Source organism: Labrus bergylta, chromosome 19 (genome assembly GCF_963930695.1).
Source record: "Labrus bergylta chromosome 19, fLabBer1.1, whole genome shotgun sequence".
Classification (NCBI taxonomy): domain Eukaryota; kingdom Metazoa; phylum Chordata; class Actinopteri; order Labriformes; family Labridae; genus Labrus; species Labrus bergylta.
In genome coordinates this window covers 13,821,157-13,838,469 of record NC_089213.1, presented here as the reverse complement: position 1 = coordinate 13,838,469, position 17,313 = coordinate 13,821,157, and the positions used below count along the sequence as shown (strand labels likewise).

At 42.9% G+C, this 17,313-nt stretch overlaps 1 long non-coding RNA gene across 2 annotated transcripts; it reads right to left on the bottom strand.

Moving 5' to 3' along the window:
- Positions 1-858: 858 nt before the first annotated feature.
- Positions 859-11,385, bottom strand: LOC136177164 (uncharacterized). Of its 2 annotated transcripts, none has more exons than XR_010664803.1 (4): positions 11,164-11,385; positions 7,831-8,038; positions 5,332-5,425; positions 859-1,486 (listed from the first exon to the last, which is right to left on the bottom strand). It is a non-coding gene; the product is annotated as an uncharacterized lncRNA (long non-coding RNA). The 2 variants fall into 2 exon arrangements; XR_010664802.1 differs by having other exon boundaries at positions 7,871-8,038; positions 11,164-11,370.
- Positions 11,386-17,313: the final 5,928 nt, after the last annotated feature.

Below are 17,313 nucleotides of genomic sequence, written 5' to 3'. Positions count from 1 at the left end.
CGGGAGGGTTTCAATGCTGCTGTGGACTGAGGTGGTGTCTTTCTCTGGCACTGTTTCAGCGTTACCCCGTGACCTTTTGACCCGCCTCCGCCGCGGAAACAGTTTCAGTCCAATAACATCTTTTAAAGCGACCCGGTCGAGTTTGAACCTGCTTGAAGACGGAAACATGCTGCCTCATAAGATAATGACCTTCATGAATGACTGAGTCGACTGACACGAGTAGGCTGTCGTGTTTACGTTATGAATTTGAACCTGTGTGGAGGCCCGAGCGCTCATCTTCAACTGCGTGACAAAATGATCTTCTACAGGTTAACAAGGCGCATGCGCAATACACAATTACTCCCAATATAGGCTAAAGCAAAAAATGTTTCCATCCAGATTGGGATATGAAATCACTATGTCTTTCTGACAGCCACTATCCCAGAAATCCATTTCAATGGTCTTAAATTTGTAATCACAACTATTTTTTTTTTTTTTGTCCAAAATGTTCTTCACACTTCTCATGAAATTGTACTTCATGGAAATAAGGGACTGCCTGTTTAGGGGCAAGTCACAGTCAGCTTCCCTGAATTGAATAATGCAATCACATTTTGTCTCATATTTCGTAAGACAACAGAAGTGCTGTAACTTGAGAGTCCTGACCCCACTCATCATGGCCCAGTTGGACGCATCCCTCCCCTTTCACCTTCAATGCCTGTAAAAAAAAAAAAAAAAAGACCAACAAATGTCCCAACATGACATTTTAGTGTTGTTGTTTTTTAACATTGAACTAAATATAGGCCAATGTGTATTTATTTTTTGAAATGTTAATAGATTACACCAAATTGTTGCCCACTAAGAATATAACCGCAGCCAGAATTGTGTTGTTTCTTCAATTTATTTAATTATTCATGATAAGAAAATCAAGAAATGTTGAATTAAATGCACTCATTTTAAAGAAAATACAATGAAAAACGACATTTTCAGAACAGTCATACTTTAATAAATAACTTTGCACGTGACGTCTTAATATTTCCTGAATCTTTAAACAGATAAACCCATAAACATGTAGGCTATTCTATAATAATAATATTTTTTATTTGATGTACTTCTTTGGGAATATTTTTGTTTGTAGTTAAATATAAAGTCTTTATCTTTGCTGTTTGTCTTAGATGGAGACACAGATTTAGCAAAAGAAAAACGTATGAATAGGCTGTTTTATTTAATCAGCACTGGATCAGACATGACAGCTTCAGGTAAAGCCTGTTTGGATGTGTGGGGTGAGGGTGAGACCCTGGTGTTGGGAAGTAGCCGGTCCCTGGACTGTGGCGGCCTGATTCACAACACCAGCTGTCCCGCCCCACCAGGACAGCAGATGGCGCTCTGATGGTGGAAGTAGTTTCCCCATCTGAAGGCAGATAAGTGGTTCGATCTCATTATATCCTGCAGGCGGTCGGAGTCAGCTCTCCCTGATCCTCTTCCTCAATCTTCACTACATCTGTGACAGCTGGAGAAGAGAAGAGAACAGCTAATTAGATTCAGATGAAACTGTTTGATAGAGGAGAGAACCATGAGGGAACTTTTTTTCTGGGTTTCTCTTGTTGAGCTCTCTTCATAATCCAGATATGAGGGATTCTGGGAATCTCTGCCCCACCTGACAGGCTTTCGACCACCCACTACCCCCCTGCTTCAGCTCTCCACAGCTCCAACAACATCCTCTATGCTAATTTTATAATCACAGCGCAGGATGAGGGATGTGTGTGCGTACGGTGAAGAGGGATATAAGCTTTTACTTAGCATATGAAATGAGTTGGGATTAGAATGAGATAAAGAGCAGAGTGAAGAGCACAGGGAGAGTTACCAGAGAGGTCACTCATAATTTTGCTTCTATGAAGCACTTTAAATCTTCCTGACTGCTCTCACAGGCGATGGAATCGAACACTGACACTCAACTGTGTGATAAAAGAGCACCTGAGGTTCCAACAAAAACTGTGCACTTCGAATTAAAATGTTGTAAGATATCAGCATGATCAAAGGACAGAAAAATCAGCGGCCATTTATATCATACAGTAGGAGATGAACTATCACCTATTAGCTGGTGTAAGCCTGAACCATTGAGTATGATCTGTACGAGTATGTGAATATTAGACTTCTGGCATTTCGCTGATGTCCATTTCTGAAACACATCATTTAAAGGTCTTGTTGTGAGTGGGACCAAAGGGTAGAAATCTTTACATTATTTTTTAATCAATTTATAAAATGTTTAGAGAATAAAATGTCCTGAGACAATGAATAGCTTCTAACTACGAAGTTGTAAAGCACATGTAGAACTCGGTTTTTGCAGATTTTTCCTTTAAAAAAACGATAATTTTCAAAATGGTTGTTGATAAATCTTTAGTGTAGAGACTTAAAGATCTATGTAATAAGAAAAAGCTCTAAATGAAATGTTAATGTTGAGTAATTGCCTCCCTGACTAATGAGCCAGCCTCACGACCATGTTTTATGACTGTCAGATTAACTGCTGAAACTAAAAGCCTCCTTTTCTAATTATACAGCAAACCTAGAAACCATATTCTTTTTCAAACACACCTGGTAAATGTTTGATCTTTAAGTTAATTTGCTGACTGGGAAAAGCCAACCTCTTTAATCTGTACTCTATGCTCGAAACAACTCTTTTTTGGCTATTTAACGAGTAGCAGAGAAATAAGTAAAAAAAAAAAAAAAAAAAGCCTTAGATGTCTCCTAAAGCTGCAGAATAGAAAGGAAGCACTGCCTATTATTAGTTCAGTGTCGACTGAGACACACAGGAGGTTAACTTAAAATACTGTAATACTCTTAGTAGTAGATGGGAAAATAAGTGTCATTTTCTTTCAGGTGTTAATCTTCCTAAACCAACAACTATGACAGACAAATGGGTGTTGAAATGATGCGTAAAGTAAACCATGCTTTCCTTTGTTTGCTCTCCCTCTCTGTGTTTGGCATGCGTGGCACTGTAGGTGAACAGCAGTTGTTGTTCCTCTCACACTTGTCCCCTCTTGTGTAACTGTCCGCTGAGAAATACCTCTTTAAAGAAAACATTCCTACATTTGGACTTTACGTCATATTGGCCCTCTTGGCAAATAATTCAAAGATATGAGCATTATCATGAAAATAAGAAAAAGAATCAACCATTTTGAAAGCAAGCGTTCTTGGGCTCTGTTGAACACCTCCTCCACCGATGTGCATCAATGAAAAGTGATGCTCAGGTCTGTTTTATTTGAATGGATTCAAAATGTGTGCAGCGTGCTCTCACGGAAATGATAAAGCTGTGCATTCACATGTTTAGCTGTTTTGTTAAGTGGAAAGGCTGCAATTAAAAGTGATTTATTTAATTGGTGCTACCGGGAGGGACAGCTGCTTAAAAAAACACCAAGCAGTGGTGGAAAAAAAAAAGAGGATGAACTCATGGGGAGCAAATTTAAAATAAGGCTTCAAGGAGAATGAAACAAATGCTCAGACTCCTAACAGAGCATAAAGGGGTGAATGTATGTAATGAACATCATTTTTATTGTCCAGTGTAAACCCTTATTTAAACAGTTTAAAAGGGATTTAGTACATGTTACTTTTTCCCCCTAATCCTTCTGTAATACCAGACATTAAATAGTCCGTGTGTAAATAAAGGACGTATATTTTCAAGCATCCATCTTTTTCTTTGTCTCTCACTGGACCGGTGAGAAACTGACGGGAACGCGAGCAGCAGCTGAATTCCTTTAAATAGCCCTGCCTGCCTCATCATATGGTTGCTATGGCAGCCAGCCCCTCGTTTCAAGATACCATCCACATGCTTGGAGAGACCTCCTCCACCTGAATGCTATAGATCCACACCGCTGCTCGGCACAAAGGAGATTTTGCCGGAGCGATTCAGCCTCTTAACAGCACATATGAATAATGTTTTGTGTGTCTCCCCGTCCACGCTGGGAGGAATATTCACTATTTGAGCCATGCATTTTGTAGGAGAGATCAATTTGCTGTCATTACAGCTTCTCTTAGACGGTGATTTAAAAAAAAAAAAAAAAAAAAAACGACAAATGTTTGAAGGATTTGAGGGAGGGAAGAAGCAAAAAAAAAAGTGAAACATGTAGCGAAGGAATACAATTGAAAAATCCGATGTTGGAGGAAAATGAGAGATCAAAAGTGAAACAGATGAGTGAACAGCTGGTACAAGAAATGAGGTGATACAGAGAGAAATGAGGGGTGAAAAAGACGATGAATGATCGGCGGTATTTTTAAGACACTGGAGGAATTGAAAGATGGGACTGTAAAATAGAAGATGCCATCTCTGCCTTTTTTTTTTTTTATAACTCCTTCTGCCTGTCTCCCCAGTCCTTCCCCCATCTCTCCCTTTCATTTCTGCCATTTTTCAGCCCCTGATCCTTTGTCTCCCATCCTGCTTCTCCCATCTTCAGTTTTACATAAGCTCACAATAAGTCAGATGTTTAGCTGAGGGTCAACCAGGACAAAAGCAGCGCAGGACTGTAGGCAGCGAGCGTGTGCAAGATGAGATCTACATGCATGTACCTCTCAAGCTGACTTTGTCCTGAATCTCTCCCCTAAGTGCACTCAGAAAACTATTGTGATGCTCAAAGGTTTAAAATCAATTACACAGAGAGAGAGAGAGGTGGACTTTCAGGGTGTCAGCAGCTTTCACAAAGCCAATTTTAAAGAGCTTTTAAATGCTACAGTGGAGTCCATTGAAGATCAATTTAAGAAGTGAAATACTGAACAGAACCCTTGCAAAACTGGGTAATTTCTGAGGGCAAAAAGACGAATCAAATGTCATTAATGCAGAGAGGAATTACAGCATCAATTGTGTAGCCATGCATAAAGACTGAAGACACATTTGATCAAGAAAATATACCAGACACGACCGTCATCTCTGTGTGTCACATTTCTGTGTGTCACATTTCTGTGTGTCACATTTCTGTGTAAAAATGTACACAAAGTGGTATTCATTCAAATGATTTCAATTTATGTCAAATTATACCGTTCATTCTTTTTAAATCCTGAAATGAAGAACATTCTGTACATTTCGGTGCATCAAAAAAACTCAAATTGTAATAGCAGGACTAAGGACAATAGGTAACACACCCTTATTTATAAGATATGAAGCTTTAAATATCAGTAAATTAAATCATTCTTAAAACTGAGAACACACTGATTTGAAGAGTATACATATTAAACCTCATTTTTATCCCACTTTTTGTTTTCTTTCATAAAAATGTTTCAATTAAAAAAGAGAACAAAGCACCAGGTGGACAAAGAGGGAAATTAATCTGTCAGGTTTAAGGTCAACAAGTTATATTTTCCACTTACCTGAGGACATCTGAATCTATCTAAATCTTTATGAGACGAGTACAAACAGTCGCCTCAAACATCCTCTTTTCCTTTTTTTCTTCTTTCTTGCAGCCTAAAAGGGAGACAGATCAGTAAAGGACGGTCATGAACACGATCCAAATGCAGGTGTTTTATGATTTGGTATGATCTTAGTGGGGAGATGAGTCTACAAAAGAGGAGAAGTCAAAAAGAAGTCGATAAAGATTGCACCCTCAATTTCCTCTTAAAACACACAGGCAGGCTGATTGCATTTGAGAGAGTTGGGCGCGCCTCAGCATCTCCTAATGCGTCTGTAAATTGAGTTGGAAAATGACGACGTCTGTTGTCTGCACTTGGGATGAAAGCCAGGGAGGCAGAAAGCATTTGCTGTGGAGAACATCCTCCCCACCCCTGCCTTTTAGACCCACACTATTAAACAGCAGACTTCCACTTGTGTCGAACACAATTTCCCCTTCATTCCATATGAGCTCACTCAAGAAAGAAAGAAACTTAAAATCCAAATGTCGGTCCTTTTCGTTACATCTCTGTCTTTAAATCGGATGATGCTTGATGGAGAATAAACACGAGCAGTCTTCAGGATAATGAAACATCTTTTTCTTCATTATTAATGTTGCCTGTAGCTACACAAAGACAGAGTCTAGTGAGAACCTAAATAGAAATGAGTGTGTTCTGTGTGTCCATTATTAAGAAGCTGTGGTGGTCAGCTCTGAGAGCAGCAGCGATAAGGATGCTGGCTGAGCATTTGCCAAGCATCCATTTCCTTCTTACTTCGCTCTAAAAGGCCTTTCACCAAACACACACACACACACACACACACATACACACACACACTGCTGTCCTCATGTTCCCTTCCCTCAAAGGTGAACATCAATATCTTTCCAATTAAATAGGTTAACTAAACAAGATTATGTCTCCAACCTGGCCTTTCTAACTTCATCTCTTCTATGCTTGTATTTTAAATTGTTGCTGGCATTAGAAGTGAATACTAGACGGTCTTTTTAAATGGAGTTGCAATAATCTTAAATGGGCCTCTGGTCACTCACTTTAATAGTTATTAATATAATGATCAGGTGAAAAAAGTAATATCATTTTCTTAAATTTGCAAATCTCTCTCACATAGAAACAGAATATTTGCCAGAATAGAAATTACAATAGAGCAGAATACTATTTGACATGATCATTTTTGCACTTTTCCTACATTCTTCAATTCATTTTGCGAGTTGGTTAGTTTTTTTTTTTTTACTGTGATTGCATTTATTTAGGAAAAATAGCTGCCTTTATGTGTCCTTTTAGACCACAGACATGAAATATGTTATTTCAAAAAAGGACTTATTGACAGAGAGTGTCAGTAAGAGAGACGCTCTATTCACTCTTATAAGTCTCCTACAGTAGAGCCGTACTGTATCTCAGGTTCACACACCTCCATGCACACACCCGCAGTCACACAGTATTAAGGTGTGTCGCGTTTTCAACTTACAGCTGTGCGTTCCCTCACCGTCGTCTTTCCGCTCTGCAGTATCTCTACCGTGTGACTGAACGGTGTGACCACATTTCTGCTCCACAAAATGCATTAAAAAGCTGCGGCAGAGATTTAAATGTGTAAGCCCGACCCTCGGCTGTCACATTCAAGTCTCGGTGAAAAGCACACTCACGTACACTTCCATCTCTCTCTTACATGAGCACACGAGCCGCACACCCACACAGTTGAGATAAGGCCTCGGCGCTGGTAGTCATTTAGTTCAGCTTTGTCTTTTACAGCGTCTCCCTGATGAACTGCAGAAAATGCTAGCATTTGCAGTATTTGAATTATTAGCAAAACGGCACAGCTTTAACTTAATCCAGTATTGCTTATAATCTGTGAGCTGTGCGTGCGTGCGTGCGTGCGTGCGTGCGTGCGTGCGTGCGTGTGTGTGTGTGTGCGTGTGTGTGTGTGTGTGTGTGTGTGTGTGTGTGTGTGTGTGTGTGTGTAGCCTAATATGAAAGGAAGAAAAAGTGGGTATGTAAATGAGAGAATCCTGCTTATCTCTGAACCTGAGTGTGTGTGTGTGTGTGTGTGTGTGTGTGTGTGTGTGTGTGTGTGTATTTAAGGAGGTACCCACCTCTATAGCTGCTCTTTCTTAAAGACATTGTTATAGATTAGTGTGGTAAGAGAAGTTATACCGATGAGGATTCATTGCTCGCCACACAAAGAGAGATAGTTGTAAAAATTAAAATCATACAATCAAAAATGTCACCACCTGAAATCATCTTCAAGATAAAAATGGAACATTTATTTTTTTCTTCATTGAACAACAAAATGCATTTCTGTTGACTTATCCCGTTGACTGTTATAAACCATGAACCATTTCAGTGTTTTATGGATGGCTTGAGATCGGCCCATTTTCTCTCTTTCTGAAAGTAAGTATATTTTCTGATTGTCTGGCCTTTTCGGGTTTAAGTGCAGATCTATAAATTAACTGCTTTGTGCCTGATGCTTACAGATGGTTCTGGCACAGAAGCCTGCCAAAGGACCACTAACCCTGATGACTCCTGCAGGTTGCCAGTTCTGGGTAGGGCAGGGCCGGCCTGGCTGGTGAGCGGGCGGGCGGGCGGGCGGGCGGGCGGGCGGGCGGGTTGGTTGGTTGGTTGGATGGATGAGATGAACGCTGGATAGCCGACCTGGTGCTGGTGCTTGCAGGGCAGAGAGCTGTAAAGAAAAAAAAAAAAAAACAAGGTCAGCTATTTAGCAGAACACATTCAGCACCTTAATGCCGGTCTGCAAAAAAAATGCAGACGCTCTTAAGATGGTGGACAAGAAGCTGAAGGAAGTCTTCGACTCACATCACCGTTACCTTTCTAATTCAGAGAGCCTTACTTTAACCGTTAATCTAAATGTAGCGCCTTTTTACATGTGCCGAGAAACACAAGCATCAGCATAAACAGGAGGCGGCTTGCCATAATTGCTCTTACAGTTAAAGTACATTGACTTTAGTAGTTATGGATTAGCAGAGATCTCCAGTGAGCGAAGACTTCCCTCGACACAAAGCCGTCAGTAAAAAGCAAAAGTAGGATTACTCTCATGTAATGTGAACACAAACGCACAGAAAGCACACATCTATACTGAGAGGTGTACATTAACACTTGCATGGAAATACACACAGCTCTATATACACACACACACACACACACACACACACACCCTCAGACCTACTCATTCTTGTCGGCCATCACAGACAGCGATGCCGATGCTCGGCAGCCATTTTGCTGCTCTGGAATGTTCAATTAGTATAATTGTTGCTTAAGCAATCAGCTCTCAGGCATCATATATGAAACAAAGCAGCACTTCAATCAATGGCCACTACACCTTACAGAAACCAAAGTTATAGAAAATGAATCTGTATTCCAAGTCTGTCATGTCCTTTGTCGGCGCCAAGGCCCCACTGTGCAATCCAGGACATATATGACGGCCAGCGTGTCAGTGATTGTGCAGCCATGTGTGAAACTCCACTTGGTGTATACATGTATGTATGCTGCACGGCTTGTTGTAACGTATGTGCTGATTGGGTGGGGGGGGGGGGGGGGGCACGCCCTACCGAATGTCAGGGCTCACATATGGAGGAGGGGATGAGTGTGTGCTCAGAGAAAAGAGAGAGGAAATGGTAAGGGTGAGAGATGGAATAAAATGGAAGAAGAGGGATACAGAGAGGAAGAAGAAAAAAGAGAGAGAGAGAGAGAGAGAGAGAGAGAGAGAAGGGCACTGAACGAGAAATGTACAGCTTGTTCTCGTCGCCACCATTTTTACACGCACACTATGCAGTTTAGTTTTGGTATATTTCGTTTTTTTTTTTTTGGGAAGACATTTTTCTTGACATGTAGATTACTTCGCGCCCCTTGATTTTGTACGACGAGCCAGAGAATAGAGGAGGACGACGGCCCACACTTGTCACGCGTCATACTATTTCACAATGTAAAATATATCTGTGAAAGAACAAGGGCCACCCTCTTCATGAATCATTGTGCCCGTCCAGTTTTAAAGCACACAGAATGCGCCTGTGTCACTGTAGGTGAAGGCATGACCTACACAATTGCATGTCCAGAGTCGGATCTCAGCCCGACCCCCCCCCCCCGCCCCCCCCCCCCCCACCCCCATGTAGACCCTCTCTAACCTAATTTGTCTCGCCTACACAGCAAAAATTAATCTGCAAAAGATGGAATTGTCATTTCTTACATAAGAGATATTTTCAACCGAAAAAAGAAAAAAAAGGGTCTGTCTGGATGCCAAAAAACGGTCTTCTATGAAAGGAGTATACTGCAGCCTGAAGAGTTGTCCTACCTGATTCAGAATTTGTTAATCAAAACACTTCGACTAGTCCCGAAACACTAACCTGCAGATTTATAAAGTACACAATACTGCTCCCTTCCTACAAAGATCTGCAATCACATGGGCAGGATTAAACAAAGGCCACGTAAGGATAAGAGCACATCGGTGGTAGTTGTAGAGAGGGGATTTTACAACCCAGCCTCATATTGAGTGGGTTGTAACAGTCTACATCTTTGAGAGACGGGGCTGAACACGGCTCTGCTGCTACTGCATGATGGTGGATAGTCTGTGTGGGATGATGACCGGCTGTCAAATGGGACAGTTTGAATCAGGGTGCCCCTGCACTCAGCGCGAGAGAGAGAACTGAGAGAACACGGCAGCGCAATGCGCACATGTGATCTTCTGGAGACGAACGCCGCCACCTTACAGGACGAGTTCAGACATGATGATCAGACATACTGTATGAACACGCTGACGGAGACGGAGGTGCCCTGCACTCACATGACCGTTCAACATACGAGCTCCCCGCCCACACACACACGGCAAGAGTACGACACGAGACTGCACATATGATCGCCGCCCTTTGTCTGAGTTTATCGGCCGGTAATGGCCGGCAGTTCGACACAGCGTGCTCCTGCGCCCTTTCTTTGCTTTTCATATGCCCACACACACTCTTTTTCTCTTACACACACACACTCACTCACTCACTCACAGGCAGTCATGTGCATGTCAGATGACCCCCCCCCCCCCTCCTCTAACACATGTGTATTAACCTTATTCTCTAGTATGTCTATCAAACATTACAGTAGTGTCATGACCGCCACCCCCTCCCCTTTCCTCTCTGCCGTGTCCTCAGAACACACCACCACCCGCACCACAACCCCAACCCCCACCCACTGGGTGATCATCTGCTGTGACCGTGTCCTCCTATCACCGTGAGTCAGGAGTGTTCGACAGTGATGGGTGGGGTGGGGGGTGGGGGGGGGGGGTGGGGGGGGGATGTTGGTGCACCCTATTTGACTTCTTTCCTTTTTTCCGATCAGACGTGATTGCTGACAAGATAGAACTTTCCCACCCATCAGCGTCGGTGTGAGCGGTGCTACGGCGCCAGACAGAGGGGACCCTTTGTCTCCCACCACCACTGGGGGGAAGTATGGCGTATGTACTCACACACACATATACTGTACACTCTTGGCATTGCTACAAACATGCAAACACACACTTGACAGCAACTACACACACACACACACACACACTCACGCAAGACGCCGCTACACTTTCAGGACAGAGTTGAAACAGGGGACTGCAAAAGTGACAATATGCAAATCCTGGAGCTCTACAGCTGCTGCACACCTGTGTCTGTAAATCTGTTCAATTCAACACATCCCCATGTAAAGACGATGTGGAAGCACTTCATTGTGCAGATGTGCAGCATGTGAGTCAATGTGCATGTGTGTGTGTGTGTGTGTGTGTGTGTGTGAGTGTGAGAGTATGCATGTCCTCAGACTCACCTGGCAGCACCCCTGGAGCTGGTTGTCGTGGTAATGCAGCCTCAACTGGGGTTGCAGAGCTGTGACACCTGATGTCCCTCCTCCCTCTCACTCTCACTCGTTCTGCTGTAGTATAGGATCAGTAGCTACACCCTAGCACTGACAGAAGAGGGGGAGATAGGGAGGAGGGGTTCTTATCCAGCCTGGCGGATTGTACTACCCGCCGCCCGCAGACGAGGGGACGCCAGGATGAAGAGCTGGTAGGGTCGACCCTGATAAGGCTCTGTCTCTCTGCCACCGAACATCCCTGCTGTCTGCGCTGACATGGTCTCTCCCTGCTCCCTCTGCTCTCATTGGACGTCGTGCTTCCTCCTTCATCAAAATGTAAAATTCCAAGACAGAGAGAGTAGTGCAGGGTTTGTGTGTGTGTGTGTGTGTGTGTGTGTGTGTGTGTGTGTGTGTGTGTGGGAAAAAAGAGAGAGTGTGTGTCTGAGAGAAAGACAGACAATGCGAAAGAAAAAATATGTGTGTGTGTGTGTGTGTGTGTATTTGAGACACATTTTTGGGGCTGGTATGACTATATGTATGAATATAAGAGCGTGTGTGCGAGCCTGTGTGTGTGTGTGTGTGTGTGTGTGTGTGTGTTTAGCAGAATGTTCATGTAAATGTGTGTGTTTGCGCCTTTGTGTCAGGCAGACGATATACAGGATGCCATTGTCTGTGTGGGCGTGTGATAGAGGAAGAGGTAGTCGAGGGAGAGACACAAGACAAAGAGAGCAAGAGATAGGAAGACATGGTGAGAGTGTGTATGTGCATGTATGTGTGAGAGATGGAGAAAAAAGAGAGCAGTGTGTACGGCCTGAGAGCTGTCATCATCAGTCTCTCTGCAGTGGCTGGTGTTGGGCGGCAAAGGGGCTTGTCAGTCAGTTTCTGTCACAACATGTCACAGTGAACGCGGACACACACACACACACACACACATAAACACACATGCCTCTAAACACACTTTCCCAGAGGATATCATGTCAAGATGTGGGCCAGTTTGCTCTGACAAGCTGATCCAACACACCACAACCTTTCACCCCACTCCTCTGGGTCCTCTGCAACGGTGTCACACGCAGAATCAATCTGTGATTCGCTGTTTTTTTGTTTTTTTTTACTATGAACTAGAAAGATTTGATGAAAGGTCAAATAAGGCGAGATGGTAAACGAGCACGGCGCAAAGAAAGGTGGCAAAAAGGGCGAGAGGAGAGAGAGCTAAAAGGCAGATGGCAGCAGGCACACACACACACACACACACACACAGCCGAGTCTCCTGAGATCGGACCGGTGAAATACTGCTGACTCACTGTACTCCGGCAGGCCCTAAAACACACACAGATTAACCCCTACATTCAGTGAATCTAACAAAGGCTATTCAATGATCAAAAGACATCGATGCTGAATATACCGATGCACGGGTGAGTAAAAAAAAAGATCACAAAACAAAACTGCTTTTTTTTTGTTCCCGTCCAATCGATCCCCTGAAGGTTGCTGCAGAGGGAGTTTTATCCTCACATATAAAACAGAACCATCCCTTTTTCTTTCCCTGGCTTTTCTCTGTCTCTCTCCTGCTGCCGATTTAATTACCTTCTATATTTATCGGAGCTCAAGATGCTATTTTGGTTTCGAGACTCTTGTCACTGATATCGGGAGGCTACATTACTCAGAGCGAGAGCACCGGGGGCCGTCACACACAGAACAAGAGCCCTGTTGTTAACCCTATGGAGAAGAACAGAGGACATGTCACACTTACTGTGCAACTGGCCATTATGTGCGTATCGTCAAGCATCCTTATTTCACACAGAGTGAATCGCTAAGGTGTGGTCGGCCTCCCTTGTGTCTCGATTTTTTTCCCGAATGATTCGTCTCCAAATTTCAGCTCAGGAGACAGAAAATGGTTTTTCACATAGACACACACGAATATACTCATCTGCACATAACAGCAAGTCGCCACAAATACACATAAGTGTAGGGCTGCATGCATGCCCGTGCTCAAACACACACACACACACACACACACACTAACACTAAAGGACAAACACAGCTGCTATGGATCCATGTCCTCCATATTTGGTTATGATTTATGATTGCTCTTCAGTAGAGGCCACAGTCATCTAAGAGATGATGGCCATATTGATCTGATAAACAGTTTCATTTACTGCCAAAGCCCACCATTCATACTCACACTCACACACTTTGGCATGGGCACATTGACACACAAACACACACACACACACAAACACACACACACAAACACACACACACAAACACAAACACACACACACACACACACACACACACAAACACACAAACACAAACACACAAACACACACACACAAACAAAGGAAAGACACATAGATTCACAGCAGGAATAACCCAGCTTTCTGCTTCATCAATTCCCCACCTCCTCCACGTCTGCTTCTCTGTTCTTTCTCTCCCCCCCCCCCCCCCCAGGCCACCTCACCCTCTCCTCTGCTCTCAACGCGCTTTAACCCGTTCCCCTTCTGCCCTCCTTTTTCGCTCTTCTTTTTTTCCCAGCATCCTCTGCCAGTCACCTGGTTCTCTACCAGTATTCTCCCCCACGCACCATGGCCTCTTTGTCTCTCCGTTTAGCTCTACATGCCTTCATGATATGGTTTGCCAACATTTGCCCTGCGAGCATTTGACAGAGAGAGGGAATCATGTGCATAAAAAAGTGATAGAAAAAAACACTAGATTTACTAAAGCAGCCTCCTGAAGCATAATTTTAGAGTCGGCTAAACTTCCATTTCTACACAGATGAGGTCTTATCACAAGGCGTATGTTCAAACCAAAAGGATTTTCAGATGGTTGAACAGCATCTGAAAAGACGCATGACGTACGAATTGAGTTGGCAGTGCTACAGTTTCTGTAGCTTTCTGAGTCAGACATTTAGAGTCACTTCAGCAACTATTGTTCGAGTGTACAGAGATTTGAAAAAAAAAGAGGAAGGAGTTTAAATTCTGTCTCGCGCACTCGTGTGTCATTAATTCTTCAAAATAAAGGCATAGACCAGCGGTCATCAACTACATACAATGTATCTTTTTTCTTGACAGATGCTGTGGAGTGTGAATCAATTAATATAAAAATGTTGTTAACATTTCATTGTTTTAATATTTAATAGCTAACAGGTAGCTTTTTGCTTTAATAGCTTCATGTATTTAAAATAGATACCCTAAATACTGTAACAAATCTTTTCCTCCTTACATGTTCTGAATTTAATTAAATTCTTGGGGCCAGATGGGAAGCTGTGGGGGGGTTGGATGTTGCCCGCAGGCCACCAGTTGATGATCAGTGGTATAGACTATAACTGTCTTCCACAAAAAGAATGTATAAAGGGCTGTGGCTCAGTTGGTAGAGTCATTGTCTCTCAACTGGAAGGTCGAGGGTTCAACCCACAGCTGAGCAACATGACCAATGTGGCAAGACACTTGCTCCCACTGCTTCAGTGGCGGTGTATGAATGGATTAGTGTTGTACTTTCTCTGATGTACATTGCTTTGGATAAAAGTGTCTGCTAAGTGAATTGTAGAATAAAACAGTTTTTACAAACGCACCCCTGAACATTTCTTGAAAATGTTCAGCCAGCCTGCATCCTGAAATCTTCCTGAGGTGCTTGCTCAAACATGTCCTTCAATTTTTGATGTTTTAGTCTTGAGTTCCATTTCTAATTTTGTTATCTATATCATTTTGAAGGTCTATAATCACCCAAGTTTAATAGGTGTGATGGATCGAGATGTGTTGAATAGCATTATTGCTAACTCTAAAGTTACTAAGCGAGTTTATTGTCTGGTGTCTTTTTTTTTAAATGAAATGCTTTTCTAATGGATATACGTTTTCACATTTTGCAAGAAAAATGCCCGAAATCATAAGTTAGATCAAATTTCAAACTTGTACGTCTTTTATCATTTGTGAGTAAACAGATAATGTCAGACGAGTGGACTAGGGAAAAACACACACATGAGGACACATCATATTCACACACACACACACACACACACACACACACACACACACACACACACACACACACACACACACACACACACACACACACAAACACAAACACACACTAGAAGGCTTTCAGTTTCTAAATCAATCCCACATCCGTAGCTAATGCAGTGCTGGGCCCTCTTCAGGAAGCATTAGGCCTATTAGTCAAAGTGTGTATGCATTCCTGTATGTGTGTGTGTGTGTGTGTGTGTGTGTGTGTGTGTGTGTGTGTGTGTGTGTGTGTGTGTGTGTGTGTGTGTATGTGTGTGTGTGTGTGTGTCTTTGTAGAAGCCGCACACTCAGCAGTAGCCGATCTCAGTGGATCCTGTGGGGTCAGCAGGTGCAACAGGGAATGAGGGACCATCTTATTATGTGTGTGTGTGTGTGTGTGTGTGTGTGTGTGTGTGTGTGTGTGTGTGTGTGTGTGTGTGTGTGTGTGTGTGTGTGTGTGTGTTCCCCTCCCTTGATATCCTCTGGGCTCTTTATCACTCTAAAATTATCCTCCATTTACTGGAAGACACTGGACAGACTAAAGGGAAAGAGAAATATGGACACTCTAGTTTGAATGTTTTCCTGGATCACTTATGGATGCAGAACTCTGAGACAAACAGACATCGCACGTCCTCAAACAAATGAATATAATAAGTTAAAATTCTGATAGACAGAACGGCTGATGACGCCAAAGCTAACCCAAAGAGATATTTCAGCTTGGCAGAACTACACAAAACAAACTGCTTTTACTGTACTTCAGGCATGGAAAACTGTTCTGCCCTCAGCAAAGAATCTTTCTCTAACATTACAATGTTCATCACTAAATTACTACTATGTGATATTCCTCCATCTTTCATATGGTGCTCCATTTTCCCTTCTGTCTCTTCCCTCACATGGCCTCGTTCCCCCATCTCTTCACTCTGAATTTGTCCCTGAGGATCTTCACATAGCGAGGTGGATCGAGTCTCTGCAAATCAATATCATCCATTCATGTGGATGCTGCTCTTGCATGATCATGTGAAATGCATGCTCTTAGAAAACACAAACTGGAAATTGCTGCACCAACATTAATATACTCTGTATGGATGACCCCGGGGGAACCAAAAAAAGAGATGGACTCGAAATGAGTGTTGTTGTTATTGCCAAATAAACTGACAGTGCCTGGAACCTTTCTCAGCGTGCACATGATGGACATAGGAAGGAACACTAGGAACACCCATAAAGATAATAGTGTTAAAAGAGGTAAGCACTCGGATCAGTCGGACAGGGCAGGTCAACAGATCCATAGAGATGCTGAGGACAGAATTGAGAGGATGGAGAGAGTTGGTGGAAAAGAGGAAGGAGGAAACGAACGGAGAAAGCGAGACATTGAGACTGGCTATTATAAATCATATCCGCTGTTGGCGCCGGCAATGTATCCTAGCAACCAGACAGACCCTCCGCCTCTCCTCCATCCCCACTCCATCTTCAGTTAACAGCTTAGTCGCTCTTAATACCCATACTGCACTGGGCCTTGCCCCAAATAAAATAAAATAAAAACTAATGGCAGAGTGCAGTTTGTGCTTACAGGCAACTAACTGATCTACAGTAAGTTTTATAATATGATAATCAGACTCAGCAGCTGACCCCAGAACACTGTGAATGGTTTACAGACAAATTGTTTCTACACACACATGCACATGGCAAAGACAGACACACAGAACACAAACACAGATAACAGTGAGATGGTCTGTCTCCATCTCTCTTCCTCTTTCAAACCTGTTTTTTTGTTAAAATGGTTTTTGAAGACAAATTCAAAACTACATTTCTACGTTGTACCTTACAGTGTTGCCCACATGACAGAGGAGGCCGTCCATGTTGACCTCCAGCTGCCTTCTTTCATCACCAATCATCAGGGCCTTGCTCACTCTCACAGTTGTTATCAATTTCATCTGGTAAATTGGGACTCCAAGTTTCATGTCTGAATAAGAGTGATGAGGGTCTTACTTTCCCAAACTTTAAAAATGCAGCAATAAAAAAAAACAAAGAAAACAGTGGTGTGAGTCAGTAAAGGCAAAAACAGCCCTGAGTAGAAGCGACCAAGCAGCATCTGGTCTTGAAAAATGAATGCAATGCGGAAGTGCAAAAC